The following is a 21,708-nucleotide window of genomic DNA, read 5'->3' as shown; positions in this document are numbered from 1 at the left end:
TTTTGAATGAATCACGTTAAAAATTAACTGAAACAGTACAAAAAGGAAATGAGTTCACAAGAAACGCTACAAAAAGGAAATGAGTTCACAATTTAGTCCATCATAATGATAATATTATTTGGTGTACATCTATCTCTACAAAGGTTAGACAGTGCCAGCCCTAGTGTAACATTTAACAATAAGGTGGGGTGGTGGGAAATATAAAAACATAACGGGTCAAATCTCCCACAGGGGAAAATTAATCCAATGCCACTGATTTCAGTGGAGAAATGCCAGTTCATACCAGCTGAGGGTCTGCTGCTTTTCACAAGGCTAATTTTAATGATTAATAAGATACCAGATTCATATTTGTTGTTGTTTGAAGTAATCGGTGCCTGATATCCGCACATTATTATTTAATTCCAGTATCAACAAGATTATCACTTAATTTGGATGAGTGTGTGTGCATAAAAATGATGCCTCACAGAGCCTATTTACGATAATCCTATCAGCTGGCAGCCAAGAATTGACTGAGCTATTTGTCACCCACTATGAAGCTGGAATTATTGAGGAACTGAAATCTCTCTCTCTTTCACTTTCTCTGCCTGCCTTTATGGAGACATGCTGCATTATTACAGCCAGCTCTTTTGTCCTTCACTAGAATTAAACAGCATCTCAGAAAAGATAATTAACTGCACACAATGAACAGGGTCAGGGAAGGATGAAGGAAGGTTTGTAGGAAAGGACAGAAAAAGTGTCTTCTTCCCTGTCAAGTGCACAGAATATACAGCCCGGTGGTGTTTCAACTTGCTTTCACGGCTTAAAGCAGAAAAGCTTGTTGGGGCAGCAGAGCATGGAAAAAGAGCTGGTTTATATGAAGGTTTACAATGCATTGGTGCAGTTTTCTCAAATTGGCTTTACATGTTGAAGGAATATTCTCAGGACTTGTTGAGTCCTGCCCGTTTTGTAAGAAATAACAAATAAAGATGCTGCTAGTCTGTACGTAGGGGAAAGAGATACTGATACTGCTCTTCACTGGTTTTGGCCCTCAGACTTGAAACTCAATATAATCTAGCAGCCTGATATATTGCACCTGGGATGGGGCAACCCCTGCTATCAGTACAGGTTGGGGATGAAGGGATGGAGAGCAGCCCTGCAGAGAAGGACTTGGGGGTGCTGGTGGATGAAAAGCTGGACATGAGCCGGCAATGTGCGCTGGCAGCCCAGAAAGCCAACCCCATCCTGGGCTGCATCCCCAGCAGCATGGCCAGCGGGGCGAGGGAGGGGATTCTGCCCCTCTGCTCCGCTCTGGGCAGACCCCCTTGCAGCCCTGCGCCCAGCTCTGGGCCCTCGGCACAAGGACACGGAGCTGCTGGAGCGGGGCCGGGGGAGGCCACAGAAATGCCCCGAGGGCCGGAGCCCCTCTGCTGCGGGGCCGGGCTGGGGGGGCTGGGGGTGCTCAGCCTGGAGAGGAGGGGGCTGCGGGGAGGCCTGAGTGCAGCCTGGCAGGGCTGAGAGGGGCTGCAGGAAGGGGGGGGGCAAGCTTTTTAGCAAGGCCTGTTGTGACAGGACAAGGAATAATGGTTTTAAACTAAAGAAGAATAGATTTAGACTGGATATAAGGAAGAAATGTTTTACAGTGGGGGTGGTGAGGCACTGGCACAGGTTGCCCAGAGAGGCGGTGGAGGCCCCATCCCTGGCACCATCCCAGGCCAGGCTGGATGGGGCTCTGAGCACCCTGGGCTGGTTAAAGCTGTCCCTGGCACTGCAGGGGCTGGGCTGGGTGGGCTCTGAAGGGCCCTTCCCACCCAAAGCATTCTATGATTCTATGATATAAAAGAGAGCACAATCACTGCTTCTGAGGAGTGCAAAGTGTTTTCTGGTGTGTCAAGATATTTCACGCTGCTTCCCTCAATCTCACTGCTTTTACATCACCTTCCAAGGCAGGAATCTACGCACTGTCATGCCGTGGTCAACCCCAAGGGAAGTTTTGGTGACCAGCATCTAACACTGCCTCCTGCAACATTCTCTTCCGAAGCAAAAGCAGGAGCTCTCTTCTTGTCAGTGGAAAAAGGGCTGTAGCAAAATCAGAAACCATGGGGTGGATGATGGAGCAATGACTGCCGCATAGTGGGTCACTAAGCCGTTCCACAAGTGCCTTGTGGATAGGAAGGAGTGAATATGAAATATTAAAGCATACAGAGTGTGGAGAGGTATATTCAGGAGGAAAGGTGCTATTCCTGTCAATTCTTGTTCTTTCTGCTATGCATCCTGCTTACTCCCCAGGTTTCACAGAGACAGTCAGGACAAAGAGATCCATACAAAATACTGCCTCTAATTACTGCTGAGCAGATCTGCAGGCCTGTAGTAACAGCTATAGAAAAAAAAAAAAGGAAAAAAAAAACCCACAACAAAAACCCAGACAGTGTTTTCTACTTTTGTCGCTCCATTATATAATATCTCTGAATCTTATGGATAAAGCATCTACCTGAAATATACTCCAAGAATCTGGTCTTTATTCTTCTTTTTTAACCAACCTGTCTTTCCTGCAATAAGAAGTCTAGAAGACAGATTTTTGACAGTATGCTTAAAGCATAAGGGCTGTGTGATCCTCTTTATAGTCAAGAGCAGTGCAAAGGGCAGGGATCTGCAGTGATCACATGAATGTGAAGGAAATAAAACATAATTTGCACTCTTCTGGATTTTCAACACCTAGCAAAGAGAGACAAAAGCTGGGATAACACATCAGGAACCATGGCAATTATTGAACTTGGGAGTTTCTAATGGGATTTGGATGCCAGGATATAGCTATATGTGAACTGTACATAAGCTGCATACAGTTCAAAGTGAATTCTGCACAATTCATTCCTTTCCAGCCAGCCTCCATTTCTGTGGAAATCCAGTGAAACTGAAATTTTGTCCCACAAAGAGATGTAGATTTCTTTGGATAGTAAAACTACTGTTCCCTGGAAGAGCAATAACTTAGGATGATTTTCATAGTAAGCAGAGATGGGTAAAACTCAGACTTGGCAAACAGTTTTCTGACTCACTTTTATTGATCATTATGTCCATTCCCATCACCCCATAAAAACTTTCAAGAAGAGGCAATAATGCTAGTGAACAGCAACATGACACATGTGAGTACCTGCATTTAAAGGGTAGAAATCTTACATCAAAATATAAAATTATTTTTCCCTTTGTAGAAGTATAACCTTACAGTCTAGTCCCATGATTATCTATCTCATGTAAAGTGAGGTATCTGCATTGATGATGAATACAGCTCAGCTGTAGCAGAGCTGTAGCTGAAGCTCTTGCTATGGACAATACAAAGAAACAGACTATTCAGCGTAAGACTCCTTTGACTTATTTCAGACACTTATTTCAACATGAGATTAATCACACCCAGCAAATCCTTATTGCTCTCCAGTGATTCTGAAAGAGTTGAGAGAAACAACCAAGGTGCAGACATCTACACTGTACTTATATTCAAATAAATCTTATCCTTTCAGACAATTCTTAGTTCTCTAAAATCCGTTGATATTCTGGGTCATAAAAACATTATTATAATAATGATTATTATTCTTCAAAACTTAAATGAATGAATAATTAAATGCCTAATAAATTTCCATAAGCCTACGTGTAAGTGCCCTTTAGGGCTTAGTAGACCCAAACTTTTTGCTGAAGTCAAATTAAAAATGTCTATTATTGTCATGGTTTCTTGGAATCCCTTTCTTTATATTTTAAGATGTTTGGTGCTATTGTACAGTCCTTGTGACAAAAGGAACTTGTATAGCTTCCCCCCGCCCCCCCCCCCCCCCCAGCGTAACTCGGGGTTGGGGGGAGTTTATCATGCTGATTTACCCTTGTATAACTGGAAGTCAAATTAGGTCCACAGCAGGTGAGCCATCTAAGGCATGAGATGGTAAATTGAATTGGAAGAACACAGTAATATTTTAAACCCTATTTTTTCTGTGGTTGGAAAGAAGTCAACATAAACTAGATGATATGAAGACTGCTGAGAATGGTGGATCCACACTGCTTGAAAGCAAATATACTTCTTACACTGATTGTCAGCTTCCCATAAAACCACATTTTTTTTGTAGAAATAACAGGCCTTCATGCTTAGCACCTGATGATTCTTTGTTTCCAGCAGGGAAACTGAGGGTTTATGGCCTGAGAATGACAATAAGAATGTGTTTATTGCTAGGGTCACAGCTGGAGATGATTATTACTTTTTTCTTTGTCAAAAGGAAATGCTACAGGCAGTTAAACGTGCTTTCAGGCTGATTTAAGGGTATATTCCTGGAAAAAAGTCCTCTCTCTCTGCTTCAGTTTTCCTTTCTCAGATCTAAGTTTACTTTACCACTGGAAGGCCATAATGTTATTGTTCTGGCAGGAAATAATGAAAAATTTACATGATTTGCTTTATTGAGGAGACTGGGAAAAAAACAGGGTTAAGGATTCTCAGGATTAGGGATTCTCATTCCTCTGCAAATTTACCCCAGTGCCCATGTATAACAAAGGGCAGTCAGAGAGTCTGTCTGTCCTGCATATCACAGCTTCTCTTTCAGTAGGCCACCAAATCTAGAAAGTGCTGGAAAGTTTTGTTAGCACTGAGCTCCAGTGTTAGCTCATGTAAAGCCAGCTTGGCATGGTGTTAACATGCTCTAAAAGCCCAGTCCAAACCTTACAGTAGTAAATGAGTTGAAGGTGCTCTAAAGAAGAAATTTCAATGTAGAAATACTCTGGCAGCACTTCCTCTTTGCAAACCAAGTCCAAAGGATAGCATTTTTAACCTTTCAAAGCTATACCTTGCCTTCCAACTCAGTAGTTGTCTCAGTCAATGGTAACCTCAGCAAATGGCTGGTATCCATCAGCCTTTTTACAGACATGAATGCATGTCTAAACATCATCTTTTGTAATTACTACAGTCCATTCCTCCATTCTCCCATTGACTTTTGTAGCTGAGATGTAATCTGATTTAATTTCTGTAACATAATCTTGTTTGTTTTTATAGTACTTTCCCCTGCTAATATTAAAATCCTATTCATTTAGTTGTATGCACTTAGATAGATGCGCATCTGTGGGTGGATTGTAAACATGGAAGAGCTGATACATGAAGAAATGTTTTCAGTGGGCTGAAATTACTTGGGCTGAAAAAAATATCCAGAAAGCTGAGTGCCTGATAAGCTTTTCCCTTTCAGAAATGTAGTCATAATCTTCATAAGACAAAGGCAGCAGTGGTTCTCCAGAAGCACACGTTATTTTGTTCAAAGTCTTTGCAAACTAAAAGAATGTCTCTAAGAATTTCCTTTGCCTGACTACAAACAATACAGTTTACATTTTATTCTAATGTCATAGGATTAACTTTAGGAATCACAAAGTCTCATGTTTCAGACTGAATCAGCTTGTGAATGTTCAAATTGTAAATATATCCTGGTGCCTGACCAATTATAGACATCTGCAATGTAGACATCTTCAGCTGATATTCTCCTTAGCATCAGAAGAGAGAAATTAGATTTTTGGGGGAGCAGATCATCTTAGCAGAAAAATAGACATTACAAATACGTCAGAGCAACCTTGCTTAAAAGGCACTATTTCTTTCCAATTGCAAATGGTTCGTAGACATCTGCATTGTAGATGCAGATAGATGCTGAAATCAGTTGCACCCAGAGAACACCCTATGGATGGTAAAGGTGGATTTTGATGCCCAGTAGGACTTCAAATAGCCTCAAGCTGAAGCTTTGCCACCGAGAGAGTTAGAAGCAGTTATGCCTCACCACTGATCATGTAGGGAGGTGTAGTCTGCAAGCTTTAGACATTATTGGAGAGAAAAATCCACCTGAAGTGTCCTAGAAGGAAGGCAATTGCAACATTAACTTCCTACAACAGTGAGCTTCTTTTTGGAATTAATGGATCCTAGGAACTTATACAGGAAGTTCATATCAAAATACCTGTGAGAACTAGACAATTAAGTGGAAAGACCCCTATCATGGTATGCAATCATAACCTGGTATTTATATATCAGTACCATATAGATATTCCAACTCAGATGGGAAACTCATCGTTTTAAGTATTATATAAAAACACAGTGAAAGAAAGCTCTTGTTTTAGCACTAAAATATCTGAAATGAGATGACAAGATAAAGGATATCAGAGGTGAAGAGAGCAGCCTTAAGCTTTGAAGCATGTTAGGGGCAAAAACAGCACAGACATCAGATTTCTGGAGCTTTCCTCTTCTGCGAGGTCATACTGCCTTCTTACTCTGTGTATGCTCTAAGTAAATAAAGGCCAGCTATGGGTAATGAACTCCATTACTCTAATTAAAAACAAAGCCTGCTCCCACTGCCTGCCCCTTGAGGTAATGCCTGGACTTTACTCCCATGAAATTGTTCAAGTGTATTAAAATAGTGTGGTATATATGCTATTAAACTCCTGATTAACCAAGAGACAGAGGCAGAGACAGAGATACACACAGAGGTTAGGGATGTTGCGCTGTGTCTGAGCAGAACCATAGATTCAAGTCATGGCACATCTCCTGTTTACAGTGTTAAAGCTTTAAATCTAGCTTCATACACAGATTATCTCAGGTCCTGAAACGTCCTTTGAAAGTCAACAGGATGAGGACAGTTCAGCCTTGGGACTGTATGAGGCACAAACACAGGTAGAGAAATGATCCGATGATTAGTCCATATACAATGTCTTAGTTCATGCCTTCTCAAGGCTAGCCAAAGATAAGAAGTGCTAATACCTTTCATTTTCAAAACTGGAAATGGTTGGTAACTCCTCACTTTCCATCCCTATAAGCATGCTCTGATTGAAATCACTTACTTTGGGTTAATCAGTTTCCTCTGGGTTATTACAATCAAGAAAGAAACCAAAACCAAAACCAAAAAAAACCCCTACTGATTAAGTGCATACATGAGAGATGTTGCCTATACTGCCTGATTCCCAATGAGCATTTTGTCTTAGATAGGATTCTTAAAACTAAAATAGCCAATAAAATCTTTTTCCCTGAACTAAAAGCACCTTAGCTGTTTTCTGCACTGAAGAGTAAGCACAAATGCAGCTGTTAAATCAGTTGTATGTCAGCCTGGCAGGCCTAAGTATAGCTAGTTCTGCTTGTCTTGTGATTAATGTCAAGTAGAAGTAGGTGACAGTAATTGGTGTTGTTGGGAAATAAGTTCTCCTGAGAAGAGAGCAGTTCTGTGTATGCAGAGAAATGCGGCGTAGTGTGGAATTAGAGCTTACTGTGTCAAGGCAAAATTCCAAATTCAGAACTAGGGAGTGAAATTATGCAACTAATGAAATATGCATCTGAGGAATCCCTTTAAAATATTCAACTAGAGTCATCCCTATTTTACATCTGGGAAGGCAAAGAATTGTGCCTAGCAGTAAGCCCATTATATCTATGGGTGACGTTCCATATTTTTTGATTATGTGATTTTATCTGGAATTAAGACTCAGTAAAATGAGACCAGTGTTAAAAATGGTCCAGATAAATAACTTCTGCTGAACTTAATGACATAATCTTAAAGTTCTGAGTCATATTCATTACCTCTTGTCTTTGTCTTTCTGGATGAAAGTCAATTTGCAGAGTAAGACGTCAATATGTGGGCATCCTCATGCAGGTCTGCAAGCAAGCCAGGCTGCTATGTTTCTATTATAGTTAATGGAAAGCTACTCTTTGCTGTCTGTGGAATTCAGAGAGTGATTCAGCTTGTCATACATAGGTGTATTAAGGTGAGCACAGGACTTTCTCACAAGGGACTTGATTCTGTTGTACTCAGATAGTCCTCTAATGCCATTTGAGATGCTCAGAGGCATCTAGATATCCGTGTAGGGCTAATGGATGACACAAGGTTTAAGAGCGATCCATGCATTTCTGGAGAGAAGATGAAGGCCAGTCAGTACTCTCAAATGGCAATAGAGAAATATATACTGCATACTACATAAAGTAGTATTTCTTCATGGACATTTCTTCATGGAAAGAGTAGACAAGCATTGGAACAGGCTGCCCAGAGAGGTGGTGGAGTCCCCATCCCTGGAAGGGTTCAAAAAATGGGCAGAGGTGGCACTTTGGGCCATGGTTTAGTGGGCATGGGGGTGTTGGGTTGATGGTTGGACTGATGATCTTAGAGATCCTTTCCAACCTTAATGATTCCTAGGTTTACTTTCATTAAAAAATAATACAGCCACCAAGCCAGGAAACATGAAATTATTACTCTACCCTTAACTGGTTTAGTGGTGGACTTGGCAGTGCTGGGTTAATGGTTGGACTTGGTGATCTTAAAGGTCTTTTCCAACCTAAATAATTCTATGATTCTATGATTCTATGTATATATAGTATACTACATACTATATATATTATATCTATATTATATACTGCAGAAAACTGAACTGAGTCTTCAATACTCAGCTCATGTGTGCCCACCTTCATATAGATAGATACCCAGCGAGTGATTCAGCTGCCCATGTGCAACTATACAATGCCTCTCTGAGATGCTCTAGAATACTGTACCATGTCTGCCAGACCATGCTGCTGTCTCTGACACTGCAGGGAATCTCAACAGGCACTAGGTGCCAGTGGTCAGGAGGTGGGAATGCATGATAGGAGGATGAGAAAAATAGAGTATGCCAGTGGGATCTTGATGTGGGGATCCCGGGGTCCCAGTTGGGAAATGGGAGTGTGGGGGAGTGCTTATAAAACCCACAGTAGGAGACAGAGAATTTTAGCTTCATTTTGAGAATAGAAGAAAAATGTAAAAAATCTAAAATTAATGGGTCTGGTAGGTGGAAGTTTGTGGGGATCGCCTGCTGTTACTTGGGTCATACCATGAAATAGGGGAAGAGCTGCAGAGAAGTAGTCCTGCTCAGGTAATATGTCTCACAGCGAGAGCCTCAAATTTCTGCTACAGCTCGCCATTGGGTAAGAGGTGGTCAGGAGCACAAAAAGCACAAATCTGAGGAAGAAATCATGGGACTTTGCTATAAATATGTAAGATGCCAGAGAGGCTGGGAGGACCTCTGTTAGAGTGGGCTATATTTAAAATCATTTTGTGTTTGTAAAGATTTTAAGGTCATTATGTTCATAACAAATTCCCAGACAGTGATGTTACATGGAAATGAACTGATAATTAGTGGAAGAAGACCTCACTGATATGTTCTGAAATATATGCAAATTAATACATAAATGAGAAGGCCTGGGTTAAAAAGGTACTGTTTGAAGAATGTTTCTGTAGGATTTTTTTGAGAAGACAACTTTCAAATCTATTGGTCAAATTTCCTGTCAGGCCAAGGAAGGTATATAAAGAAGGGAGACAAGCTTCTAAACATTTTTTTTTTCTTCCTAAAAATAATTTGACTTTTTAATCATAAAGAGTGTAACCGCTACATTTTGATTTCTGCCAAAATAAGTCTGTGGCTCTGTGCAATAATTTTAGTGTGACTGTTGAGAATTGGAGGCAGAAGCATTAACATATGTTAACTGAGACTACTCTAATCTTAAACTAAGCATACATTGAATGTATTTGATAGGACTGAAAGAAGTAAGATATTATTTGAGCTTTATTAATACATTCTATTAACAGAAAATACTTCTACCCAATGTATTGGTGATCAAGATAGAATTTAAAACAGTGTGTAAACATGTGCAGATGGATACAGATGGTGTATGAAGCAATTCTAAGTGCATCAATCAATTGCCTCAAGTGTATTTCATACACAAGAAAATAGATATTGCTTAGAATGTCTTGCTTTGTATTAACACAATTATGCACAAAAGTGCCAGATTCCCACTATGGTTCCTGGTATGCAAAGACTAAATCAATCAGGCAGCACTATTTCCTGTGTCATTTAGGATTGCTATGAAATTCTCCATCTGGACCAAACAGAGCAAAAAGTCAAACAAGAAAAAATTATGACATGTCCTTGCTTACCCAAGTGTTTCCCTTATATCGTGGAGTGGAACACAAAAATGAAAGGTGAAATATCTACATATGAAGTAAGGAAGAAGTGATGATAAAGCTACACTTAGAAATGCAAGGAGAGGATGAAAATTAATAGTAAAGGTTAGAAATCTGTCTGTATTCATCCATAAATTCCACATATTTTTAGGCAAAGCAGTTGTCATAGTTAGTAGTAGTAGTAGTAGTATAGGTATATAAGAGCGTAGTACTACTGATAATTTTTCCATCCTCTACCTCGTATTTCAGGGTGGGAAGAACATAGTGATGTGATGGAGCTCCATGCAGAATCCACTTATTATTGGGGTTCTGCTAGAGCTACCCTGAAGAACTTCTACAAGGGATGATGGCATAAACTGTACATCCACATGAGAATACAAGCAAGAGCAATGAACATCCTGTTCTTACAAACACAGCTATTTAGCATTTATTTTGCTTCGTGCATTTGTGATAAATGCTGCATCCCTGAGGAGACAATGGCCAGCTCAGCCTTACTATGAAAATGAATTATCCTCTTTCCAGGGAGATACACAATAGGTATTAGTAATTCGGGAAGAGTTGCTGCTTCTAATTTCTCCAGCATTACACCTGAAGTAGATGTATAATCCTGAAGGGAATCTTCATCAGAGCAGACTGCTCTCTGAGGAGAAGAGGAGCCTGTATCTCAGAACCACTAACTTGACCTTTATTTCACGCTGCTGTTTACTCACAAGAAGCTTAGCTCAGGAACTGCAAAGACAGAGATCCTCAGTGCCAGAGCAAAAAGGTTAAAGTGGAAGAACGGACCTAAAAAACTGGCTGTGGAAGTAAAATATAAAATCTGAAAAGGAAACAGATGCATTTAGATGTTGAGGCAAAGACAAGAAAAATACGTTAGACTTGAAAGAGATACAGGGTAGAATTACATTAAGAAATACAGTGTAGTGAAAAGCAGCATTAAAATAACAAAGTTCAGAAGTAAACATAATATAGCTATACCAGCATTACAGCTGAATTGTGGAGCAGTTTGGAGTATAGATGTTCACTTTTGCCTGAAGTTTATCCACAGGTGTTAATCTCTGTATTCAACTTCTGCTTGCCAGCGTGAAAATTGTTTACCCAGTGAGCCTACTAGCAAGTGTTTAGAAGGCATATGTACTTTGCTAATGGCTTATTTTAGATCTGGACAACTTTTTGATCACCTTTACATTTCCAAAATGAAGCCCAACACTGACTGAGAACCAAGTCTCTCTCTCTCTTTCTGTTTTTCCAGAGAGATTTAGCTCTAAGGTTTTTGTTTTATGTCACTGATTTTATGTATTAGCAGGTGGGTTTTTTTTTCTGAAACACTGCTTTAGGCTTACAAAGCCTCCAGGAGGTTGGCATCTGAGACTCTTGAGAAAGTAATAAAGAACTAGCAAGGGAGAGAAGTGGAAGATGATCAAGCCACATATTGTAGGGAATTGCATTTATGGGAGGACAAATATATGTGAACTTCACATAAGAATGCCTGATGCATTGAGAAAAGCATGCAGATTTCAGCAAATATTTCAGCAAACTACACCAAGCTCTTTTATCCTGGGACTCACAAGTGATGCAAGTTTCCAAATTTGTCTCTGGAACGTTGTTCTGGTTAATCTAGGAATAATTAGATTAGGCAAGATATTGTCATTCAAGATCATGTTCTCCAACAAGCACCTTCCCAAATTTCTCATTTTCTCTAGGAAATAGGACAAATTCTGGCCTTCTTGGAGACAGGGTTGAATGAAATGACATGTCCATGAGAACTATGCAGATTCTCTGACTGTGTATGTGTTCTCAAGGCTGCTAGCACCAAAGCAGAAGGATCTTGAGGCAAAGCACATTTTTCTGTGTTGGGTGCTCCAACGTAGGTCAGAAGAGGGAGCGAGACACTCACTGGGGAAGAATCTTTTCTGAAACCAGTTAATCACAAGAAAGGTTTTGCCTTTGATATGGATTCTCCCACCAACTCCATACTCAGAACTCAGGCACCTATATGAAGAGGCTAGAGTTACCTCTATATTAAAAAGTAAAATGCACTAGGCATTGTTTTCTGTCCCGCAGACACACATCACATTCACCCATACTCCTAAACTCTCCACGTTCCCTAACAAGAAATCCCCAAAGGTAACAGGAATGTGTCTGGTTGTGCCTGTTTTTCTTTATCTGATATTTCTGAGAGAATGCTGCAAATCCCTAAAAATAGATTAGCTGTTATATCTCTGTAGCTAAACAGCACAGCTTGAGTTGAGATATTGTTCTCACTGATGCACAAAGCTTTTATTTATCAACTGAGTACACAAATATCAGGGAACTATGCACAGCCATCTTTGAGTATGCCTCTTCATCAGGGCAACCACGTGAGATTCATTATTCCCCTGATAGCCCGGGAAAACCACTTTACATGGCTGTTCAGAATTGTAAGTCCCATTATGCTGTACTACTCAATCAGGACATTAAGGCTGAGACTCATCTCCCCTAACTTTAGATGCCTACAGCCTAAAGGTTTCCAACCTCAGTGTAGCCACCTGGCCTCCTATTATTCCCTTAGCAGAACAGCCACTTCAGGTTATGATTAACCTGATGTTAGATGCTTACTGTAAAATGGGATGACTGGTACTATAAATATCACAGACTAGATCACCACTGACTGTAAATGCTTGTCCAGGTGAAAAGGCCACATGGAGACCTCTCCAGTGTAATACAGCTACATGTGCGCAAATAAATCCCACATTTTTTCATGTGCTGCTTTTCCGCTATTGAGCTGGTTTAAAATCACGAGAAAGTGCTTGTCACCATCTTTTCCTGGAGGTTTCTGCCACTGTAGCATGCTTATCAGACAGCATTCTGCTCTAGTCCAAGAATCAGTCAGGCACGAATAAATTCCTGATGAGGTAGGCTTGAGCTAAGACCTCAAAATTTGCACTGGACAAACTTGGAAGCTGTTATCTCTGCTGATTCCTCTATGGATAAGCAACTTCTGGCAGAGAAATTACAACAGGTTCCAGGGGGGTAGCTTTTTCTGCAGTACTACCCATAGGAAGGAGCATGAAACTGAACTCCCTGCAATATCCAGCCAGTAGAGCCACAGTTATTTAAAACAGCTGAGAAGATGACCTTTCTTCCCACCTGTTTTTAAATTGCTTTCTTGTTTTAGTTCTTTGTAATTCCTTTCATAGTTAATTTTTTCCCTAGGTACACAGAAGAGGATTCTTCTCCATCCATTAGTTAAAGAAAATGATAACCTAAATACACTAAGACACTCTGTGTAGACATAGAATATTTGGTATAATGCATAAATTGATTCAAAAAGAACAAACCAGAAAGGTTTGTATTCATCATGAAAGAATAGCAGAATGAGTGCTATGCTTCACAGGGGTCCCTAAACACAATGAGGAGACAAATTTGTCTTGTAACATGATTCATTTAGTGCCTGCAATTCTTGCTTTTGAAAGTCCTCAGACATTCCCATTTTTGTTTTGCTAATTTTTTAGGGAGTTTCATCTAGAGTCTGATTCTTTGGTGAGTAAGATTTTACGGCAGCATACATTGACTTAAGTACTAAAATATTTTCTTTTTAACACATTACTAAGTTTATAAAAATTTGCCATACAAGAAAAGACAGATAATCCTGAATATGGATGAAAAACATTTGAGGTATTATAAGTTTGTTTATAACTTTCAAAGTCTACCTAACTTATTTAATCCCTGCCATTGGGCAAATCATTCTATGTGACTGAATTTCTAGTTAAGGCATTATTATTAGCATAATTTTGATAACATTTTGATGACCTATGCAATCTAGATCACTACTGTGCAGTCAATGACTATGCATATTGTGTCAATCTAAACACAATGAAAGTTGTTTCAAACTCTACCCCAAATTAATTCCACAAAATGCTTTAGTAGGCCATGTTCTATCTGCAGATCAGAGATGAAGAGCCAAAGTTGGCAAAGCCTGATACTTTGAAGAGTTAACCACTGAAAAGTGCTCTTCGGGATTTCTAGATGTCATAAGAGACAAATAGCTGTGCAGTTGTAGTCAGGCTGCCACCAAAAAGCATGTTCCGCCTACTCTAATAAACAGATCGGATAGCTCTGCCTCTTCTTTCACACACTCAGTGCATCGTATGGAGCTTTCTTTCCTATCTGTTTTTGCATTGATTTCCTCACAATTTATTCTGCTGTCTGATAGAAATTCATTTTTATTTTTTCTGAGCTGTAGGGTAGAAGAAATAAGATCTCCATTTCTTGCTTTGCTCCAATTAATTTCTTGCAAATTTTTTCCCATGCTCCAGTCTGTTACAGATTTTGATCTTCCCAATGCAGCATCTGTAGCTAAAATGAATAGCAATTTCCAGATAGCAAGTGCTTTATTGTGTGGGTTTTTAACCCTCCAGTAAGAGTTTTAGGCATAGGATCTTAATTTCTGGAAGACAAAGAGATACATTACTGCAAAACTGTACTAGCCTTTTGTCTTTGGAAGGCCTATTGAGAATAGTCAGTGAGACTCACTGGGACTTTAACTAACAGGGAGAAAAATGAATGTAGATTTGTTTATATAATAAATAATAAAGGAGAAGACTGCTTTTGCCACATTGGACAGGGAATCAAAGACATCTGGGCTCAAATGTTAAAGTGCCACAGTGTCTCTATGCAACAGACTGATTTTTGAGCTAGCTAGTTCTGAAAACAGCAGCAGTCTGGACATGTTAGCTTGGTGCTCAGGTAAGTGACCTACCTATAATCCTGAGATAATCAACCTGAAGAGCTGTTGCACAAATGTGTGTGCATGCTTTCCTCCCTCTGTTCCTGTTCCAATAGGCACAAATCCTGTGAGTTGTCCTGGAGTTTTGTGTTTGAATTGTTTCCAGCCTGAAAGTGGATCCCAGCCATCCCACTGATTTATCCATCTTCACTCTGACTGAAATCAGTCCACTCTTGTTCGTAAGGAGTTTCTTTTATTCCTCACTTGCTGCACTGAATAGTTCATACTAAGAAGGTTTCAGAGGCTCTACACATTTTATGCCTATGGTTGGGTGCTAATAACAATGGTTTTTTAGACTTCCATGAGAGATTTATGCCACCAATGCTTATTTATTTGTGAGCACATTCATGTTAGAAATGACCAGATGCTATTGATTGCTTAACTAGTACACTGTACTGTGCTATTCTGATTGCAGTCAGTTGTATTGATGTAAGTTTTCAGATTCAGTGGAAAGTGAACTGGCCTGTTGAGAATTACTAATACGCCCTTATTCTCGATCTACATTTTTTTGGTTGTTTTATTTTGGTGTTTAGTTCTTGGAAGATGATCAAGATTCCTTTCTTGCTTTAAAATATGAATTCTTCTGATGAACTGTTTATTCATGGCTAACATTAATCATCTGAAGTCCATTTCATGTAGATTCTGATAATCTAAAAAATGTAGGGCTTGATGAAAAACAGTCAGCATCTATCTTCTTCCAACATGTAGCAAATACTGAAACTTGATTTCTCAGTGGAAGAGAAATCAACTGTGTCGAGTCTAGATATCCTCCCCATATCACCTCTCTTCCCAAAGCCTTGTAAACCACAGTCCATGGTTTCATCTCTGTGATCCCAGGCCCAGTTTGGTGCAACACAGCTGTGGGATCTTGGCTTAGTTTTGCTGTGAAAATATTTTTCAGCTGTGAGGAAGACTGTGTGCTAAAGCTATGAGAGACAAGTAAAAATGCAGACATCAGTGAAATTATTGAGACAGTGATAAGTAGGCATTCAAGGACTGAAAAGTATTGATATGAGAAGATATTAAAATCCTTAGGGAAAAATACCCAGAGAACTGAAAGATGGCAACCCAACAAGACAGAGAAGCAGCCTGCACAGAGGAGCAAAGCAGGCTTGGCCAGCAGAGATGCTCTGTGTGTCACATTTAGGGTCATGCCCACATTAATCTTTCACTTAGTAGCATATAGATCCTTGCTCTCCACAATGCGTGTCAGCCAAAAAGTATTTGTTGTGCAGTTTTAATTTCTTGATGCTCTGCTTGCACAATGTGTTTGTGCATGGTAAAAAATACCTAAACAAACATGATCCACGGAGCTAGGATTTGGGGGGATGATTGCAGTCTCATGCCAAGCATCAGCGTCATGTACATTGATTGAGTTGGAAAGGTCAAAGCAAAGAATGATCTCTTTTGATTTTTACAATAACTTTATTTATCCTTCAGCCTAAGTGCCTCTTATCTAGCGATTACAGAGCATTTGCTCCATGCTGTACCATTCTTACATGCTAGGAATCAAGCCATGCACTGTTACCTGCTAGAGTGCTACCAGATGACTTCTGCTGTAGTCCTGCTGGTGTATAGCAACTTAAGGAAATGTCCTTTTAGCTTCAAATCAGCATTTTACACATTCGTTTGAAAGTGATTTGCACATCTTCTCCCAACCCAGCATTTACAGTGATTTTTTGTTGTAGTTATTGCTGCACTGAATGCATAGCTCTCATGGGAATATTTTACAAAACTTTTCAAAACCTCTATCTGGAAGCAGCTTGAACACTGGTGAAGGGACACAGCAGCAGGCAAGACAGACTAACTGAAGAGAAAAGTCTGGCAGAACTGAAGTTCAAACAACTTGATACCTTCTCCCAAATGGGAAAAGATCTGTCCCATTCTGTCTAAAACTGGAACAAAACCAAACCCCTTGATATTCCACTTCACCTATCAGTCTCGTCTTTTTTTAAAAAACAAAACAAAACAAAACACGGTAATATTTGCAGGAATGATTGAATCAGTCAAGTGTTTTTCTCTTGTATGGAAAACCCTTTAAGTGAAAAGTTTGACTGACATTTCATAATCTTCAAAGCATGTATCAACCCTGTAAATCTGTGCCCTTCTTGAAAAAGATGTACATTTTGAAGAATAGCCCACATTCTTCATGCATATGATGAGTCACATGTGCAGTCCAAAGAAAGTGATATTTTGCTTTGTGCTTTTGATCAAAAAGTCTTGCTGTGCTGTGGCTTTTTAGGGCACACCTGATAAAATCCATTATACATTTTTTCTGCTTCACTGCTGATAAAAAGCCTCTGACAATTGACAATAGCAAGGCCATCTGCCACTTTGAAGACCTGTATTTTTGGTGAGAGGAACAGGATCAACCTCTTTTACCCCAGTAAGGAAGAAAAAACCCAGACAATTCTTCCCATACATAAAACAAAGCATATGAATAACACATAGGCATTCCATCATGTTTCTCCTCAGGACATCCCAAAGCACAGTAGATACTCTCTATTATTCACATTATTACAACTGGGACACTGAAGTGCAGGGAGGTGAAGTAAATGATGAGCATCAAGCAACAGCCTTTGACCTGAACCAGGGAAACCGCCTGTGTCTCTTAAAGTCAGTATATTATGCCAGCGACACGGGTTCACGGCATTATAAGTAACAAACTGATCTAAGTGATTAAAGCTTCTTTTGCTTTTCTAGAAGGAAGATTTTCATCAGGTTTCCAGCTGGTATTCAATTTTCATTATTAGAACTAAAAAATGGGACTGAATCAGGACTGAAACTTCAAACACTCTCAAATTGCTGCAAACTTTGGAAGACTGATTCCTGTCCATTACAGGAAAGAAAGATGGAAATGAAAAATTAAAAAAATAATTAAAAAATCAGTCTTGGATCTCTCTGGGTTTTCCACTGCGCAGCTCACATTTGATCGGGTGCATCTGTCTAAACTCAAGTGTAAAAATCTAAGATAATCGCTCTGTGAAGATCTGCGAAGATCTTTGAAGATCTAGTCATAAAATCAACAAAGTCTGAAAAATAATTCAACTCACCTTGAAGTGCACATCTAAAATGGATCAGTTCATCAAACCTCAATGGCATTGACTATGAAGAGAGGTCAACATGACTAGCTCAGCTGCAGACATCCACTGCAGATGTCCAAAGACATGAAAAGTATCCCCTCACTTATAAATTCAAATACAATATTGATGTAGTAAATGACCACGGCACCAGTAAAACAGCCGAACTAAAACTCCTCCTGATGTTGATAAGCAGTAAAAATGCCAATGACAAATTAGATTGCACATGGATTGAGATGAAAACATTATGCTGGAGTATATTGCCTTTATGTGAATCAACAGAGCAGCTGCAATGGGAATGTGTGTTCAGTTCTGATGGTTTGAAGACAAAAATGTGCTGCTAGAACTGGAGAAATTCCACAGAAGGGTCATGAGACAAGGGAAGGCACAGAAAATCTGTCACCTAAAGAGTTTAAAAAGACTGGGATTGCTCACCTCTATGAGAAGATGAATATAATAATAAAAGCCATGTTCACTGAGGCTGTGTTCTTGCTTTGTCGCACATATTCAGGGTGGCAACTACTCATACCTGGGCATCTCTAAGCGGCCAGATCTGAGACAGTCACCCTGGGCTCCATTTAGACTTGATGAATAGACACAGAATACTCTGGAGAGTTACTCATTCAATTTCTTAGAGGTATTTAGAATAAGGCGGACAAACCATACTCTGATAAAACCTTTCTCTTCATTCATAATAAATGCTAGATAAATAAAATGTGGGTATTTGACTCTGAGGTGTTTGAAACTAGGGGAGATAAATACTTTACTCTTTTAAAATTAAAAAAAAAAGACAAAATGAAAAGTGGTACATGGATCTGCTTCTCCTCTGATTGCAAAAATGAACTGTGGATCTCGCTACCGCACGACATGGACAATGACACTAAAAGCTGAGTAAGATTCCAGGAGAAACACGTTCATCAGATGGTTAAAGAGAATAATTGGATATAAAACAAATTATAAACTTTTACAGAAAGGCTGTAAAAGCCTCAGATTCAAAATGATTAAGCTAACCTTTAACTTTTATTGCTCAAAAGAGGCAATTTGGGTTGCAAAATGTAGCATCTGCTTAATATGAAGAGTTTTACATTTTTCTCCAGCCAATAGTCACACTCAGAAAAAAAGTCATTAGGTTATTTCTATGATCTGTTACGTACATTTTCATGCTGATAGAGAAGATGGAAGTTCCCATTTCTGTCTAACACAGGATTTCCTCTTCTAGCTGGAAATTACCCAGTCTCATTGATCAAGTGCAATTTCCATAAACTTCACTCCAGCTCTGCAGGATTTAATGACTGCACCCTGCCTCGCAATATTGTCTGCATTTGATGTACTATGGATATTAGTTGTAGAGCCTGTCTCAAAGAATCTTCATTGATTTCTTCATCAGATACACAAGTCTATCACTTCATAAGACTGGATGACTTGTTGACAAAAATGCAGTGCCATGATAAAGTAAAACCTAGATGATCAAGACAAACTGATGTGGCTGAACAGAATTTAGAGGCTAAAGAAAAATTCTCAGTCTGCGCTGATGTTTTTGAAAAGAAAGCTGATAGGGACACTGAACATAGCGAGACCTGCAAAATAGTTTGGAAAGTGAGTAACCATCACCTTCCAAAAAAACTTCTAAATGACACCTTAGGGATGATCTGATAATAACCCCAAAAAATCTCAAGAATGAGATAATTTTTATAGCCTGTGGATACAAAGTAAGTTGATTTAAGAGCAAATCCATGGCTGTGGCAATGCAACTATGGATTGCTGACCTCCTGCTTGGAAGAGCAAAGGCCATTGCCATATGGTTTAAAGCAATATCTGAAGGTGTGGATTTTAAACTGGATGGAAAACAAGTGTTCATAAAACTTTGAGATTTCATATGATTTCCATGTGGTAGAACACTGTGTGGCATCATCAGCTTCAGTTTCAGTTGCGGTGAAATTCAGAGAAGGATTTAAATACAGTCTCTACAAGCTTTCTCCCAAAAGGTACATGCCTATTGACCTGTTTGATTAAAAGCTGAACTCCAGGAAGTCTAAATAGTCATGATGGCTTGAGTTTGAGTTTGGGTTTTTGGTTTTTTGTTTTTGTTGTTTGGTTGGGGTTTTTTTTTTTAATAGCGCTTACATCCATGAACACTGTTATTTTTTATCTTCTCCTGCACTTCCTACCAAGCATGCTCTTGTGCTTAACGGACACAGGTTTTTCAAAGAGCACTTGTTTTCTTTGTTTCTCAGCACTTAGAAAAGATCATACATTGGTGACGACTAGGTCTCAGAAAAAGACTTTGTCTACTGCTGCAGGGCTTGAAGGTGCTCTGGTGCACCTCGTGAGGTTGTAGTGGCTGGTACAACACTGCGCTGGGCTTACCTGCCAGTTCCAGCCTAGCAGCAGAAGAGCTCAGTGCCATACCACACTACTCCCTGTTCGAGAAAAAGCTTCTCCTCAGTCAAGTACACTGAGAAAATTCAGGTTTTTGCAGATCATGGGTGTCTCCGCACCATGCTTTCAGTGCCAATGTGGCTTATGAAGGAGCAAGTTAGAGTGCCGAATTCTATAACATAAATATACCTTGATGGTATGTGCAGTGCCTAGCACCTTTGTTGTGCAACCACCTGTTGAACTAAAGACTACAGCCTAGTACATATGAAATACAGCACCTATCAGGTTGGACTGATGACCTCGTATTCAACACTTATGAGCAGCTTCATGTCTCCAGATCACTTCGGGGACTGATGCTGAACTCCAGAGTATCAGATTGAGCTGAGCAGAACAGATTAAATCGTGTTGCCGTGTAAACATTAAGATCTTGGATGCTAAAATACACAAGTTGATCTAATGCTCCAAAGCATCTGGCAGACATTGTGTGATAGATGAATAATCCTTTACTGTAGCCCACACAGTGCTGTCATCTCTTTATTTATTTATTTAAAAGTAGAATTTATTCACATACTTATACAGGGGAGAAGTGAGTTTAGCTCTAGAAATAGCTACACTGAGATACAGATGAGTAACATTATAAACCTGTTAAAGCATCATATCATTTTTTATCTTTAGCAACTCATGGGAAGTCCTGCTCTTCACTGATGACTTTAGGCATTTTTACTGAGCAGTATAAACTGAAATTGTTGTAGTAAATTAAGAAAGTCTGAGTAGTGTTTTAAGGATAAAAATTATTACAACTCATCATTTCTTGTTATTTCATTTTAGCAAAATCAGTATGTCAGTGCACTTACTTAAGGCTGCAAGATAGATGTCAGAAGGAGTAGAACTGGTTGTGAGATATGCCACCTCCAGGAATTACACAAATTGGCACCCATACTTCACTGTGTATAAATGTCCTTTTAGTTAAGCATGCATAACTGGATGTTTAACTGGATGCTTAACTGGATGCTGAGTACTACATGCAGTTCTAGGGTCCCAAGAAAGACATGGATCTGTTAGAGCAGAAAAGGGCCATGAAAATGATCAGAGGGATGGAACACCTCTCCTGTGAAGAAAGGCTGAGAAAGTTGGGGTTGTTCAGCCTGGAGAAGAGAAGGCTCTGGGGAGACCTTATTGTGGCCCCTCAATATATCAAGGAGGCTTATAAGAAAGACAGAGACTTTTTACCAAGGCCCATAGTGACAGAACAAGGGGAAACAGTTTTAAACTGAAAGAAGGTAGGTTTAGATTTGACATAAGGAGGAAATTTTTTGTGATGACTGTGGTGAGACACTGGAACAGGTTACCCAGAGAAGTTGTGGATGTCCCATCCCTAGAAGAGTTCAAAGTCAAGCTGGACTGGACTTTGAGCAACCTGATCTAGTGAAAGATGTCCCTGCCCATGGCAGGGGGGTTGGACTACGTGACTTTTAAAAGTGCCTTCTAACCCAAACCATTCTATGATTCTATGAAGCCATCCTTATTTACTCATTCA

Source organism: Pelecanus crispus, chromosome 2, assembly GCF_030463565.1.
Source record: "Pelecanus crispus isolate bPelCri1 chromosome 2, bPelCri1.pri, whole genome shotgun sequence".
Classification (NCBI taxonomy): domain Eukaryota; kingdom Metazoa; phylum Chordata; class Aves; order Pelecaniformes; family Pelecanidae; genus Pelecanus; species Pelecanus crispus.
Note: the sequence above shows the minus strand (reverse complement) of the source record.